General features: G+C 39.6%; 1 pseudogene; it reads right to left on the reverse strand.

Annotated features, from left to right (window-relative positions):
* Positions 1–347: 347 nt before the first annotated feature.
* Positions 348–15,667, reverse strand: LOC117393512 (zinc finger protein 362-like; annotated as a pseudogene).

Here is a 15,667-nt window from a genome sequence, read left to right on the forward strand (position 1 = left end):
AAAAATTGTGATTTTGTTGGGTACATTCAATCTCATTCCACTAAAATGATCTCGTGGTCGGGTCCTGAAGAAGGCCATGGATTAACTTAAACATGTCTAACATCCAATTAATCCAGCGGTTTACTCAACTCTTACCAGAAGTGCTTTAGAAATCTGACGCATTACAATATTCAACCTCTCCACTCTCCACAAATCAACAAGCCACCACATTACATTGGTAAAATACTGCTGTTTGTTTTTCAAACCACTTTCATTCGGTTCAAATGGCCTGTTAATGCACAGCTTTAGTACTGTCTGTGCCTGATGTAGATGGCTGTAGGTGGCAGGGGCCTGCTAAGCGAGCTGCACCCTGGGCCCTACTCTGGATCAGATGAGGGAGATTCGGATAGGGATGCTGCTGGGAGAGTCGGTCCTCTGTGGAGACTGGTGGTTGACGAGGTGCTCCACAACAGTGTGTTTGGACATGTGCTTCATAAGGTAGGTCTCCTGGAACAATACAATTTATAATTGTAATACATTCCATGAAAAATAATAAAAGATATTATTGAACAAATATTATTCTCATATATTATGGCATTATAGTATAGCCTAAGCCCCCCTGACCTCTCTCTAACAGAGAGAGGCCACGTGGAGAGCCAAAGGACAAGCCTTGCTCCAGGAGAAAAATCATGGACAAATCAAAGAAGTTGAGGGTGGACAATAAGGTCCTCAACAAGATGGATCAGGGGAGGAACACAAAGGACCTTTCTGAGAAAACATCTGAGCAAACATCTTGTTACTGAACATACTACAAGTGTTTCTGGATGATCCTCCTAAAAACAAAAAGAGACAGTGGAGGAGACTCAGGACTGCAAAGTGTCTTCAACAAAAAGGCTCCACCCACTCAGAGCAAACAAGAAGCAGAGGAACAGGAAACATCAGGCCTGCACCTCTGGCACCAGGTCATACCATGTGGCTGCCACTGTACTCAATCAACAATTGACAACCACAGTGAGGTGGTGAAATGTAACTGCCAATGCTACGTCTTTAGGGCTAGAAAAACAATCTAAATTATAGTTTATTAGTGATGCATTTGTCAATATATACTACTGGAAAGAAAGGAGCTAATTTTCAGAAAAAACTATCATGTCAGTAATATGATACTATGACAGCTAGTGTTTGGTGACAGGGGTATTACGTGTTTTAGCTGATTATTGTAGAAGAAATTATTCAGCTTATTCTGATTAAATAAAGGTCAGTTAAATAAATTAAAATAAAATAACTCCCCTATTTTTACGGGATCACTTATAGCCAGAAGTTTGTAGTTTGATCCCTGCTATTGGCAATGCATTTTTTTTTTTGTGTGCTAGGATTGTCAAAAGATACTAAAACTAGTTTCTAATCTAGATGAACAAGTATCAATACTGAAAGAAAATCACATAACTAGATCAAATTTGACCTTTCCCGAACAGTTTCATCTTTAGGTTTAGTAGAACTAGTCTAAGACCACGTAGTAACATAACCAAATACGATTACTTTGTGTTGAAAATGACAATATTGTTTACAAAAGAGCTTTTAAAACCATCATTTAGGTATCAAAATCAGTATCAAGTCTATTCTTTATTCTTTCAACGAGTCTGAAATGTTTGTATCGTGACAACACTAGTGTGGGCAAGGCATTTTTATTACAGACATGTGGTAAAGCAGATCTGGGTACAAAATGTAATACTCACTGAGGTGTAGGCGCGGCCACACATGCTGCAGCAGTAGGCCTTGGCGTTCTTTTATGGCGTGAGCGGACAGGTGGGATCTGCAGCGAGGCTGAGTCCGAGTAGGCACGGTAACAGTTTGGACATTTGTATGGTTTGTCTTTATTGTGCTGCCTCTGGTGAGACTGTGGGACAGAGACAGGACAGGTACAGTACAGCAGTATGTTACCACAGACTGTTGTGCGTGCTGGGACTCACCTGGAGGTTGGAGAGCTGAGTGAAAGGCCTTTTCACAGCCGGGATGAGCACATTTGTACGGCCGGTCACCAGTGTGGATTCTGAAAGAGATTACAATAAAGATTGACCCAATACACAGTGTACAATGTGTTAAATAACATTGGTTTAGAAATAGAAATATAAAAGGACAAAGATACTAGATAATAGCGTTGTCCCAATACCAAAATTTCGAACTCAATTTTGATATTAAGGAATATGCTGAATATTCCATACCGTAATGAATAAAACAAAATATAATAATTTTAAAAATACTATTATTAATTTTACCTTCCCATGTGGTGTTAGAATGTTCTTGAGACAAGTATAAAAGGGTTCAGGAACTTTTGTCCTGTTTAATGTGATTGTTTTCAGTACTAGCCACTTCAATACTAGTATTGTTCAGTATCAGATTTTTGCTACAACTGATAACCCTACTATAATGCTGATGGACTATTTTATAAAATTCCTAAATAAAGTACTTTTTGAAGACTAGTTAAAAAGTTAAGGTTAAGATTAGGTTAGGAAATAAGGTTATGAAGTTTGTCAAGATTTGATAAAGAATAATAAATCTGGCCTAAGTTAGATCAAAATTTCAATTTTAATCAGCTCAACTTGTCTTCTGTTTTCGAGAGTTACACGTGAAACCAGAAGTTTACATACACTATATAAAAAGATGCATACGCGTTTTTTCCTCACTGTCTGACATGAAATCAGTTTAAACCTTTCCTGTTTTTAGGTCAATAAGGATTACCAAAATTATTTCTATTTGTTAAATGCCACAATAATGAGAGAATTATTCATTATTTTCAGATGTTTACATACAGGAAGATTACTATGCATTTATACAATGTGGGGAAACCCAGATGAATGATGTCATGTCTTTGGAAGCTTCTGATGTGTTTAATTAACTCAGATGTTGTCAATAAACCTATCTGTGGTTGTTCTTTGAAGACACGTGAAACACACTGCTTCTTTGTGTTCATGGAAAGTCAAAAGAAATCAGCCAAGATACCAAGAAGAGATTTGTGGACTTGCACAAATCTGGTTTATCCTTGGGTGAAATTTCCAGATGCCTGAAGGTGCCACATTCATCTGTTCAAACAATTATATACAAGTATATACACCATGGGAATGTCCAGCCATTCATACCACTCAGGAAGGAGATGGGTTTTGAGTTCCAGAGATGAACATGTTTTTGGTCAAAATGCCTATCAACTCAAGAACAAAAGCACAAGACTTGTGAAGATGCTGGCTGAATCTAGTAAAAGTGTGTGTATAATCCCTCAGTCATCTAGGTATGATCCATAGTAAATGCCAAAGTTAATCTGTCAACTGGACAAAAAATTGTAGGAGTGAAGGACGTTTTGCTGCTCATCCAAGCTGATTCTTCAGTTCTGTTCAGATTACTGGTGCACACGGCCTTATATCTATCTGAAGGGAGGAGCTAACTACACTGAAACTGAAAACAGCTTTTGTTTACAGTTTCTGTTTTGTAGGCCTAGGTCTATTGAGCTACACTAAGTGTGCACTGTGCCTGAGAAATACTCCATACAACATATTCATACAACTCTTAATGGGAGCTTGCACACCTATTGGCATCCTTGCTCACTCTATTGTTCTTTTTGTCTCCTTTGTTTGCTGTGGGTCTGAGGATGGAGTTACAGATGGGGGACCCCCATTCCTGTTCAAGGAAGGATTGTCTTTCCTAGCAAAATCTGCCTCTTTAACTCACCTCAAACCATTTCTTTCTTCTTAGATCTGTACTTCACTATCTTCAAAGGCCTGGTTCGTGGCTTTGAGATGGAGATGTACGACAGACTGGGGTCCGGAGGAGCTCTCGCAACAGTGGTGGTACATTCTCTTATGGAGTGGCTGAAACTCAGCAAAAGCTGTTTCCAGTTTAGTTAGTGTAGTTAGCTCCTCCCTTCAAACAGATATAAGGCAGTGTCCACCAGCAATCTGACCAGAACTGAAGAAGCAGCTTGGATGAGCAGCGAAACGTCTTCACTCCTACAACTTTTTGTTCAGTTGACAGGAAGAAGGCATTACTCCAAAAGAAAAATAGTCAGATTACAATTTGCAAATGCACAAAGGGACAAAGACCTGAAGAACTGGCCATAATGAGCATTGTTACATTTGGAGAGGGAAGCTAGTAAGCCTGACAACACCATCCCAACTATGAAATACAAGGGCTTCAGCAACAACTCTACAAACAACAAAAAAGGCACAGCAATGAGCACCAAAAAGACAATTTTGTACAATTTCTATACATCCAAGTAGCACTCCTGTCTCTAACTTTTTGCAGAGTTTTAAGGAAACCCTGAGACCCTCCTTTGCTGGAGTAGCTCCGTTCAGTGAATGTTGGAATCACTCTCCCTTCACATAAAATGGCTACTGCTTACTGCTCCAGCTCAAATGAAGTTTCAGACACTTTGCTTGCAGGATACTAAAAAGCTTTTTTCTGACAAGAAAAAAGCTTCTGAAAAAAATCTGAAGCTACACCTACATATGATGACACTGTCAGATTATTGGTGAGTGAAGATGATAGGACTAAGAATAAGATTTGGAGCAGATGATGGTAAATTCAATAACAAATGGGAAGCCATCTTGAGTAAATGCTCCTTAGATCTCCTGCTGCTACTCATTGAGGAAGCAAAAAAGCAGCAAATTCAAACACAGAATGAAATTACTACATTGACAGATGAGCTCTCAAAGAGCTATCAAATATAAAGAACACCAACTACCTTTTGAGAAGGAAATAAAAGAAGGGTTCGATAAACTGCATAGTGAAATAAAACTTGAGAAATTGGCAAAATTCAAAAGAGACTGTCTGTCTACAAGGAAAACACAGTGTACAGATGGAGGATAAATATGGACAAGACAAACTATAAGACTAAACCACAAAGAAGAAGAACAGTCTACTTCCAACTGCCCAGTAGTGAGGATGAGTGTTCTGGAGTGGAAGACCAGATCTCGAGTACTTTTTTAGACTCAAGTCTCACCAAAATCGGACAACCGGACTCAAAGTCAAATAGACACAAGACCAGGAGGAGCAGAAGAAAACACAAGCCATTACTGGTACGCCAGGAGCAGAATGAGAATGAACAAGTAATAAATGTATCTGGCATCCCCTTTGTACCTACTCAAATGTCTGTGCTGTCTAAAGAGTTAACTTTGCACCTACTAATAAAACATAAAGAATGCCAGACAAAAGTAGACAAATTTTATCACCATCTCCAGTTAAAGCTATTGCACCACTATAACCTCAGCCAAGCTGCCAATTCGTTCGAGAGAAAACCAAAATAAAACAAATGCATTCAAACCGAAATCTAATTTCACACCAAATATGTGTAATCAAACATTAAACACATTCTATAAAAAATTTACTTTCCAAGAAGATAACCTCTTCACTTCAAGAAAGAGACCCTCCTATAACCTGTCTTATGAGGAGGCACTGGATTGGTTGTTTGCAAATGAAAAAATAGTAAACGAGATGACAAAGGTGGAGCTGTGGTGGTGTGGGGAAGAGAACAGTACACCACAAAAGCCAAGAGACGGCAAACTAATAGTGTGTACTATGTTCCAATGAAGTCAAACCCACAAGACCAACTCATATCTGAAACTCACAGCCTTACTTGCAAATGCTAAAGAAGAAAACTGGATTACACACAATGAGCATAACTTTCTACTTTGTAAGAACCCACATATTCCATCATTTTATAGGCTCCCAAACGTTCATAAAAAGTATAGAAAACTCACCAGGGTGGCCCATAATTAGTGGGAATGAATCACTCACAAAACCTTTGTCCAAATACACAGATTTTCATATTAGAAGTTTGTCAATCACTTGCCTTCCTTTATCCAAGGCAGCACTCAAGTTTTAAATAAACTGAAAACTGATTAAAAACATTGGCAAAGGCTATATTGAACAATACCTGAAAAGGAGGACTCCCCCTGCTGGATTTATATTAAAATTGAGATAATGAACATTGAGAAACAACATGTTTCTGTGTCAGTAACAACTCTACAACAATAAAATGGCACAGTAATGGGCGCATGCTTTGTATCCAATTATGCAAATTTGTACATGGGCTTTTGGGAGGAAAACTACATGTTTGCAAATCTTAAAACATTTCGGGCTAAAATATTGTGGTGGGGTTACTGTGGTCTGGGTCTGAACAAGAACTGTTACAATTCCACTCATATTTGAATAACACAATATCAAACTCAGCCTAAACTATTCCTTATCAGAAACACATTTTCTTGATTTAAATATTTATAAAAGGCACTGATTGGAGATTTAAATAGTACACTTTCAGAAAATTGACTGATCAAAACACAATTTTATAAGCAGGACAGCTTTCACCCTCCATGGCTGCTGCAGAATATCCCTTATGGTCAGTTTCAAAGACTACAGCAGATCTGTGACACTGAATGTAGCTTTGAAAAAAATGCCCAAGACATGAGCTGTAGATTTAAAAACAGAAGCTACACAAATAGCACTGTGTCCTCAATTGAGCCAAAAGTCTGTTAACTATTAACTCAGAAACCAAAGAAAAATAGTCCTAATCAAGTATGCTTTGTACTGAATATGGCACGGAAGCAAACCAAATCAAACAAATAATCAAACAGAAGTGGAGTATTTTAGGAAGTGACAGCACCTTAAGAGATGCTGTCCCAGAGACCCCCACCATCAGCTTTAGAAAAGCCCCCACACTCGGCAACAAACTGGTCAACAGCTATCTCCCTCCACTGAAACAAGACATGGCTGGACAGTAGGACTAGCTGCTACAGATGTGATAACTGTACCTACCGCGAACATGTACAGTGGACTAATTCTTGCACATTGCATCAGGTCAAAGTTTTAATATCAGAACAATCATTACCTGCAACACCTCTTATGTGGTATACTGACTCAAATGTCTATGTCATCGTTTTTATGTGGGCCAAACAAAACGCAAACTGAAAAACAGATTGGCTGAACACAAACAGGCTATAAGGACCTGTAACCCCTTGTATCCCATGGCCATGCTATATAAAGTCAACCATTGCAGGTTGTAAAAGACTAAAAATATGTGGAATAGAACACAAATTCAAGAAACAATAAGAGGAGATAGACTCTCAAGGCTACACAGTTTCCAGGCCTCAATGGAGAATAATACCACATACTCTAAATTTATGTAAATAATTATAAATTAATGCCTACTATTTTACATAGCACATTTTCTTTGTTTTAAGTTTTCATGAATGAATATGAATATAAACATGAATGTATGTATGATGTAAATGTCATGTTAACAACTAAACCTGGCTCAGCCTACATGTTCCATCATGCACCAGGTGACTGTGTGCCAGCCTGGTTTGATCATGTGATCTACAACTATGACTTTAAATCTGTTCTGAGATAGCCATCTCGAGTTTGCCCTCATGAAGGCTGAAGGGCGTTGGGATGATTTTATCTTTATCTGCCATACAGTAATAAAGCCTTCTGTACTTTTTGAGTGCTTCAATTTTTCTCAACTTTTCATTGAGATTGGACCCTACACTGAAGAGCACCAAAAGGACAATTTTGTACAATCTCTATACATCTATACAAGTAGCACTACTGCCTCTAACTTTTCTGCTCAAGGAGTATTAGTTTTAGTATTGATTAGTATCTTGTTTTTATACTTTAGACAACCCTACTACATTGCTGTATACAATGTATGTAGAACACTTCACACTAAACACTACTAAAATATAATTCAACCCAATAACCATTCCAGTAATCTCACAGTTTAAAACAGTTGGGACAGTCCTCTTTCTCTAACCTGGTGTGCTGCTGCAGATGGGACAGCTGTCTGAAGGAGTTCTCACAGTAAGAACAGTGGTAGGGCTTGATGCCCAGGTGGATGCGGAGGTGCTGGGATAGTACGAGGCATTGGCAAGGTTTTGGAGCAGTGCGGACACTTGTGCGGCTTGGCTTCTGTGTGCGACTTGGAGTGAAGCTGCATCTCTGACTTGGACAGGAAGGTCAGCGGGCACACTTTACATCTAAAAGAGGAGATTAGAAATGTAAAAATACTACTACAATTTTTTTCAGTGTAGAGCTGCACGGTTTGGGAAAAAAAAAGTCTATAAGCATTGCGATTAGATTTACGATTTATGTTTTCATTATGGGAATCTGTTGAAATGTTCAATATGAACTGACAAACTATAATATGAGAACCACATTTTAGAACAAATAATGTTTGTACAGATCTAATCTACAGGATTAGCAGTTTTTAAGCAGAATTTTGTTGTTTATGGGGACAATGATGGTACTTCAAAAACTGCAGCCTTGCAGCCAGTTTTCAGTAACAGTTGTATGTGCTAAGTCAAGAACATAAATCCATAATTTCTGAAAAAACTGTACACAGCCATTTGTCAGTAGTGAATGTTTTGTTTTCTTTATGAGTTCAAATCTTTTTCCTGGTGTCACTTCACATTATTACACATGATACTATCTTTTAAGTGATTTCTTTGCAAGATCACTCATTGATATTGGAATCAAACCAATATCACAATACTTATATACTTATATTGCACATCACTAATCTTGATTCCTTTATCTAACCCAATCCTTCTGACCTAATGTGATTTTCCTGTTACACCACATGTTTAAATGTAGAACTTCTTACCAATATATTCCACTACCCCTGCTTTGGTCATCCATTATTATTATCATCCATATTTATTACATCTGTGCTTAAGCATATAGTTATTCATAAGATGGATTTTAAGACATCTGTATTTTATGTTTAAAAATATAAAATAAAATAAAAAACATCCACTCTTCTAATATGAAATAATACTATTGTAGTACCGGTAATTTCGTATGTAATATTTATAAAACATACAGTGGGTACAGAAAAGTATTCAGACTCTTAAATATTCACTCTGTTATATTGCAGCCATTTGCTAAAATAATTTAAGTTCATTTTTTTCCTCATTAATGTACACACAGCTCCAAACACAAAGTTGTTGACTTTTGCAAATTATTAAAAAAAGAAAAACTGAAATATCACATGGCCATAAGTATTCAGACCCTTTACTCAGTATTTAGTAGAAGCACCCTTTTGAGCTAATACAGTCATGAGTCTTTTGGGAATGGTGCAACAAGTTTTTCACTCCTGGATTTGGGGATCCTCTGCCATTCCTCCTTGCAGATCCTCTCCAGTTCTGTCAGGTTGGATGGTGAACGTTGGTGGAGAACCATTTTCAGGTCTCTCCAGAGATGCTCAATCGGGTTTAAGTCAGAGCTCTGGCTGGGCCATTTAAGACCAGTCCACAGAGTTGTCCTGAAGCCACTCCTCCGTTATTGTTGGCTGTGTATTTAGGATCATTGTCTTGTTGGGAGGTGAACCTTCGGCCCAGTCTGAGATCCTGTACTTGGCCGCATTCATCTTTCCTTCAATTGCAACCACTCGTCCTGTCCCTGCTGCTGAAAAACACCCCCACAGCATGATGCACGCTTCAGTGTTGGGAGTGTATTGGACAGGCAGTGCCTGGTTTTCTCCACAGAAACCGCTTAGAATTAAGGCCAAAAACTTCTATCCTGGTCTCTACATACCAGAGAATCTTATTGCTCACCACCTTGGAGTCCTTTGGGTGTTTTTAGCAAACTCCATGTGGGCTTTCATGTGTCTTGTACTGAGGAGAGGCTTCTGTCGGGCCACTCTGCCATAAAGCCCCGACTGGTGGAGGGCTGCAGTGATGGTTGACTTTCTAGAACTTTCTCCCATCTCCCGACTGCATCTCTGGAGCTCAGCCACAGGGATCTTTGGGTTCTTCTTTACCTCTCTCACCAAGGCTCTTCTCCCTCGATTGCTCAGTTTGGCTGGACGGCCAACTTCTAGGAAGGGTTCTGGTCGTCCCAAATGTCTTCCATTTAAGCATTATGGAGGCCACTGTGCTCTTAGGAACCTTAAGTACAGCAGATTTTTTTTTTGTAACCCTGCCTCTGAGCTCTTCAGGCTGTTCCTTTGACCTCATGATTCTCATTTGCTCTGACCTGCACTGTGAGCTGTAAGGTCTTATATACACAGATGTGTGGCCTTCCTAATCAAGTCCAATCAGTTTAATCAAACACAACTGGACTCCAATGAAGGTGTAGCGCCATCTCAAGGATGATCAGAAGAAATGGACAGCACCCGAGTTAAATATATGAGGGTCACAGCAAAGGGTCTGAATACTCATGGCTGTGTGATATTTCAGTTTTTCCTTTTATAATAAATCTGAAAAAATGTCAACAATTTCATGTTTCTCTGTCAATATGGGGTGCTGTGTGTTAGAGGTAAGATCTTAAGCCCGAGCCCGAGCCCGAGCCGACCAGAATTTCGGGCCGGGTCGGGCCTAAAATGTCAATCATTACGTTCGGGTCGGGTCGGGCTTCTCTCTACCTGACTTTTTTAAAATAAATATATGTTTATAAAAATTTATACTAAAACAATGTGTGGATACTAAACTTAGGAATACTTGTTATAAAAAAAATAATTTGGATAAAACAGAGAAGGCGCTGTAAGGTAATTGCTATTTAACTACTAAACAGGAGCCGCAGAGCCAGAGCATACTCTGCGCACGTGAACGCCCCCTCTTCCCCTCCGCAAGTCCGCATCTATTTTGACCTGGTATCGCTGATATTGAGCAGCAAGAAGTAAAGGGATAAACTAAAGACAGGGGAACTGAAAAGGCAAACACGCAACAGGCAAGAGTGAGGTGCGGAAATGCTTCAAATTGATTGTTGAAAATGCTACAGAAACTTGCGTTGGCTTCGCTGAATGTAGTAAATGTGGCGCTTTGCTTTCATACGAGAGCAAAAAGACTGGCACCTCGACACTGAGCAGGCATTTAAACAGCTGTACTGGCAAAAGTGATGATCGTCAAAACATCTATATTATCATTTGTCCCACAGACCGCACCTCTTCGTGCTAAGCAGGCCATCACAGACAAGTGCGTGGACTTTTGCTGTCAGGACCTTAGACCATTTTCAGTAGTTAGTGGCGAAGGTTTTTTATTAGTAGGCTTATTTTTACGCATGTTTAACTTTGTTTGGTTCTTATATTTTTTATTATCCCTCACAAATAAAATATGAAATTTCGGGTTTGCTTCGGGCTCGGGCCTGCAAATCAAGTTAATTGGTCGGGCTCGGGCTGGGTCGGGCTTTAATACCCGCGGGCCTGGGTCGGGTCGGGCTGGATTTTTTAGGCCCGATCTTACCTCTACTGTGTGTACATTAATGAGGAAAAAAATTAACTTAAATGATTTTAGCAAATGGCTGCAATATAACAAAGAGTGAAAAATTTAAGCGAGTCTGAATACTTTCCGTACCCACTGCATCTTTATAGTAGCTGATGTGATCCCCCACCTGTATGTTCTCCCCTCTTTGGGGGCCACAGTTACACAGCCCTGGTCTGCGAGGATGGGGTAGGGCACCACCAGCAGTGGTCCAGATGGGTTCTCGGCCTTAATCTTCTTTCTCCCGCGGGGGGGTTTTGGGGGGGGCCCAAGAAGTCCCGCCAGGCCCCCAGTCTTCATGTGGTCCATCCCTGGTGCGGTGGTCAGCCCTGAGAGGATGTTGACAGAAGGGGCGCTGCTGAGCCTGTTCTGGGAGCTGGAGGTGGGTGTGGTTGGGGTCAGGGCATCTGAGGAGGTGTGGGTCTCTGCTCTTGAGGAAGGAACTAAACCTGGAGGGGTGGAGATGTGTTATGAGTTCCTTAATTTCTTGTAAATGCTTAAAACTCTTTGGAGGGTTGTCAGAAAATATATACAGACATCAACAATAATGAAATGAAAAAAAGAAAGTTAAAATTGTATACTGAATAAAGTATTTTAAATTTAACCACAGTAGTTTGAGTATGGTCTTGATCCATATCAGAGCTTGTATAACACCATATGATCTAAGAAAACTATTTATGAAGAGTGAAACTACCCAGAAAACCCCAGGGTTTCAGATTCACTGTTGATTAAAACCACAGTTGTGACTAACTAAGTTCAGTGAATGCCAAATGAAAATTCTATAATCGAGATTCCTACCTGTTCTGTGTTGAGACGCCACCGACCTGCTCACTAAGTTGTCTCATGTGCCAGTCCTTCCCACAACCCTTTGGCCTTCACTGCAGCCTTATCATCCATATTTACATCTGAATTAAGCATATAGTCATTCATAAGATTGATTTTTTAAGACATATCATGTATTATTTATTTTGGTCACTATTGGCTCTAAACATGCTTTTTGTCACCTTGGCATTTGTATTTATGTTTGAGAACTTAAAAACAAGAAGTCAAAATTTGAAAAACACACGGAAAAACAAGAACAATCCAAGCATGAAGCAATGTAAACCAACATTGCTAATATACACACATAGATGTATATAGTAAAACCAAATTAAACAGAAAAATGCTCAGAAACAGTAGGGGAAATTGAGAGATTTTTAAGGCTAAGAGGGAGAGGATCTAGAAACATAGGATTACGTAAAAGGAACGGTATGTAAGATTTCATAAACTTGACATATCTATGTTCCCAGGTACAAGGTAATGTTCAAATCAAATGTAACTTTTACTGATTACAATTCTAATGCTGATTTATTCTTCATTACAAAAACATTGGACATGATATCCTGTTTATTTATGTTATAATTTGGTGTTTTGGTTCTCAAGATGATTATCCAATCAGGAAACATAAAGCCTCACATGAGTCTCTCATTTGGGTTGCCAGCTTCAATGCAAAAATACAGTGGTTTGAGCCTAAAAGGACTCTTTCTGATCGAAATCCTCTCTATCTAAACCTTAGTGCTTGCAGCCAATTATTAATGAGTGTCAATGCAGCCTCTGTGGTTCAGTGAGTGAACTCTGGAAGCTCTGAGCTTCCACATGCAGCATGGGCTTTCTATATACTGAGACTGGGGAAAAACTTTGCAGGTCTAGGCATTGGTAACCCATGTTCAGTTGTGACTGTAGTACTTTTTTAACCTTGTATGACATGTCTCCTTTAAAGATCAATCTATACAATTGTGAATCACTTTTCACTAGACCTGTGTACCTGGTCCGGAGCTGGTGGCAGGGCCGGGCGCGGAGGGCGATATCCGGTTGCCCTGAGCTCTGCGTATGGTGCCCTGTTACTGACTGTTGCTGCTGCTGTTGCTGTTGTGTCTGAGGCTTGGGCCCTGTTATACCGTGAGCAGCGCCCCCTTCTGGGGAGGGGGAGGGCGGCACCAGAAGCGGCTGTTGGGATGGTGTGGAGGTAGGGGGCAGGTGCAGCGGGCGGATCTTCTCGCCCATTAGTTGCTCCTTGATCTTGTTGATGAGCACGAGGTTATCCAGCTGAAAGGGTTAACGCGTCATGCTCAACAGAAAACAGCAACCAGTGTCAATGTCTTCTGCCACAACAAAAATGTCCACAGATTTTTAAAGATTTTGTTGCCTACAGGTTGTTGCTATTTGTGTTTTGTAAAAACACAAATAGCCCCTGTACACGCAGTCTAGGAATTGAACTTGGTCTGGAACAATGACTTATTTTCATGTGAACAACTGTGCAGCACTTTAAAAAGTTGAACATGTGCAATATAAATAAGTCTGGCACATCCTTGTCCCCATAGCAATGTTCTTGCTTTGCCTGGAATTGGCACTGGCACTGTATGGCTTTAATCATATCCATCTTGCATTTATTCAGCTATGGGTTACTAAGCGGAGGGTCACCTCTCCACGGATATGACCTGCAACTTAGTGTCATCACCTGGTTGTCCATATGAAGATAGCTCAGTTTACTGCCATACTACTAAATGTTCCAGGTAAAGAAATAACATCACCATGGAGATAAGCTGCTGGCAGACCCATCACCAGAAACGTTATATAGTGCTCCTTTAAGATGATTTCATTTATTCTAATAAGGGTTTATGAGACTACTCATTTTACAAAAAAAGTTAACATCATTATATTTAAGATTTTACAAAAAAAATCTTGCCTATTTTTTTCTTTCTCTTTCTCTGTTTGGTGGAGTTTATAATTTTATTTACTTACATAAGAGTCCATCAGAAATAAACTTTTAGCTTTAGTGTTGGATATTAGGAAAGAACCTGGTTGGTGAAACTATAATAGGTCTTTAGACACTAAGTCTTCTGGCAGAGACTAGTGACTGAAGACATTCACACAGAGCTAAGAATAGCTGTGAATGTGTAGGAAATGTCAGAGCTGGAGCAGACTTACCTGGCCAGGCATGGAGGGAGGTGGAGGCCAGAAGTACGGGTTATTGAACCGAGGCTCAGCCATCCTGAGACAAGACGACACATGCACTTAAAACAATGGTGCATATATTTGTCTGTGCTAGTTTGTAAGTGGTTTCAAACACAAAGAGCATTGGTTAAATTTTTCTTAATACAACTGGCAACCAGCAATACAGGATGTTATATATGTTATATAAGATAAGATATAAGATAAGATATCTTATACCTTATTAGTCCCACAGTAGGAATTTCCAGTATTGTACCGCACAGTTCAAGAACAGCAGGAAAATGGTAACATGCAATAATTTATATATAATATATATATATATATATATATATATATATATATATATATATATATTCAATCACAGCATTTTTCTTTCATCTTAATAGTGGGACTGTATATAATATAACCAACACAAACAGTTTTACAAGGTACAAATTTCATCTTTTATGGTTTTATGTAACATCTTTGTAATTGCTAGGCTGACACTAAAAGGAGACACATACTGAAAAGTGCATTTTATTAAATTATTATTTAAATATGGTACAATGTGTTAACAACTTTATTTTACCAAACCCTCTCAAAATGTCACCTGCGCATATTCTTCATTTACTCACAACCTATTTCAGCTATTGAATTACTGTTTCAGGTTTTTAGATTCTCATTCCTTTGTCTTGCCGTGGACCCTCCTTAAATGTTATCAAATGTAGTTTGAAACGTTGTTAAAAATCCAAAAAGTCATACAGCCAACTTTGGTGTCGGTGACTTTTCGGACATGTGCGCGGTTCGCGGACCTCTCCGTGGCCAGCCGTGCATCCCAGACACTCTCAGACACTCTTAAAACATTTCCAGACAAAAGAGAAACAAAAATGGCAGCCTTATTTTTATAAGGCGGGGACGCCATATTCTGCAGACCCCAAAAATGTACGCGTTGGACTCTTTTGTGTTTGGTGAGAGCTGATTTTTGGTGCTAAGGAGCGCGCGGCAGCGGAGACAAAGGTGTGTTTATCATGTCACAGGCTTGAATGATTGTTTACAGCGGCTTTGAATAGCCCGGCCTCCCTTAAAAAAACTGACACTTCCTACAACAACCATCCATGCCCCGTAAAAAACACAGACAGCACGGAAACAGCGGAGAGACGTGAGCTCCAGATCAGGGACACCGCTGTTACTACAGCGCGTACGCACAATGCTCCGTCTGCTCAGAGACACTAGCCATGTTGTCCACTTTCCCTTTTTATCCCCATTCTGCAACTTTTGGGCGAACAGCAGCTGCACAATTGAATGCACTCGCCGTATGCATCTTATAAACCAAATGTATGCATTGCATATGGCACGAAGACACGCGCATTGCCTTTTCCGCATACAAAGACGTGCACACGTACCTTTTTCACCCGCTTGCAGATAATGTCTTTTGCAGCTATTTTTTTAAGCTGGATGTTCTTCTCTCTCCCTGCTGC

Source organism: Periophthalmus magnuspinnatus, unplaced genomic scaffold (genome assembly GCF_009829125.3).
Source record: "Periophthalmus magnuspinnatus isolate fPerMag1 unplaced genomic scaffold, fPerMag1.2.pri scaffold_182_arrow_ctg1, whole genome shotgun sequence".
NCBI classification, from domain to species: domain Eukaryota; kingdom Metazoa; phylum Chordata; class Actinopteri; order Gobiiformes; family Gobiidae; genus Periophthalmus; species Periophthalmus magnuspinnatus.